Consider the following 1,887-nt stretch of genomic DNA (forward strand, 5'->3'; position numbering starts at 1 on the left):
TGCAACAGCAACAAAAGATAAAGTACTTAGTAATAAATTTAACGATAGGTGTACAAGCCCTTTGTGGAGAAAATAATAAAACTTTATTGGAAGATACTAAAGAAAATCTAAATTAGTTGAAAGATAGACTATGTACTTGCAGAGAAAGACTTGCTATTATAAAGACGTCAATTCTTTCAAGTCATTGTTGTTGGGCTAAGGGGGGATAGAGTCCTTGATGTTTGGTCCTGCTAGAGTCTGTCCCATTTGCCTGTCTCAGGAGCAGGTTGAGAGGAACAACCCTTGGTGGTCTTTCCCCCTTCCCCAGAGATCTCTCCTACAAGTCGGGGAGGATTTCTTACCTTGGAAATCACATTTCTGAACCTCATATCCCCTCCCTCTCCTGCTTTTCCTTCTGGCTTCTCTGGCAGATTCCTTTTCTCTTTCCCAGCCCTTTTCAGGCCACTCCACAAATGGCAAGGTGTACAGTGAAGCTACCTTGATTATGTCTGAAGGATGTCAACCCTTCATCCCCACATTTTACCCCAGCAACTTCTCATGTCCACTTTCCTAGAAGGTGTGTCACTTAGGCTCTCATCCTTGCAGGTCTTCTGCCTCTGCTACCTTCTCCCGTAAGGTGGGTTCTCACTGCCTTGGGCCTCAGGCACCTTAATCTCCGAGTAGGAAAGCCCTATCCAGTTTGGGCCTCCTCTCCCCAACTTGGGACATAGATTCACAAAGGCTTGCACCCTTCTGCTCCCAGCCCAGCTGACCCTTGCTGAGTCAGAACTCCTTTCTCCCAAGTCCTTCTAATGGCCCCATTCTGAGAATCACAGAAACAAACATTTTCACATTTAAACTTCTTAGCTTGTAGGGCTATTTATAAAAAATTATTTTAGAGCAAATCCCAGAGATTGTAGATTGTATAATTTCCCTGGAAAATACATACATATATATGATATATATAAAATATGTAAATATATAATGATATTGTGGATGGATATTATATATATGGTATATATATTTATATGTATATGGTATATATTTATATGTATATATACCATATATATTATATATACCATTATTATATTATATTATATTATATTATATATCACAATATCATTATTATACCAGCAAAATAAATAAAAAATTCCTCAATATCACCTAATAGCCAGTCAGGGTTCAATTTTTCCTAATTGTCCCCAACGTTCTTTTGCAACTGGTTTTACAAGACCCACAGATCACATTTGATTGGCTTGTCTCTTCCATTTCTCCATGACAGCACCCCCACCCCACCCCACTACACACAACTTAGAAATGCCCTCTATTTCTTGAGGAAATAATATATTTTTATTGTGCCACATTCTGGATTGGGTTTATTGTGATTTTGTGGTGTCATTTAATGTGCTCCCCTCTCCTCTGATGTTCAGTTGCATCTCCTCAGGAGGTACACATCTGGTTGTCCCACACTTGTAGAGTTTTAGAAAATAATGTTCATCATAATTTTTTTTTCTTTTCTAAAGTGGTACTTTTCCACTGTAGAAAATTTAGAAAAGAAAAATCCATTGTTTTGCTAGTAATGGATAACCACGATTCATATTTTGGTGTATTGCCTCCCAACCTTGTTTCCATACATGTACTGCATAGTTTATCCCTCCGTCAGGTGCAACTGATCTCACAGATTCATTGCACACAAGATGCCACTATGAAATACGTCTTTACTGTACTAAGTCACAAACACGACTGGCAATAGTTTACGGTAGAGGGGGGAAGATACGGAAGCAATGAGTCACGATACTTAAGTTAACTGTTAGATATTTGAAAATTTGTGTGCGATGAATCTGTGAGATCAGTTGCACCCGACAGAGAGTTAAATTCCAAAAATAAAAACAAAAAAGAGACACAAAC

This window comes from Hipposideros armiger, unplaced genomic scaffold (assembly GCF_001890085.2).
Source record: "Hipposideros armiger isolate ML-2016 unplaced genomic scaffold, ASM189008v1 scaffold_331, whole genome shotgun sequence".
Taxonomy (NCBI): domain Eukaryota; kingdom Metazoa; phylum Chordata; class Mammalia; order Chiroptera; family Hipposideridae; genus Hipposideros; species Hipposideros armiger.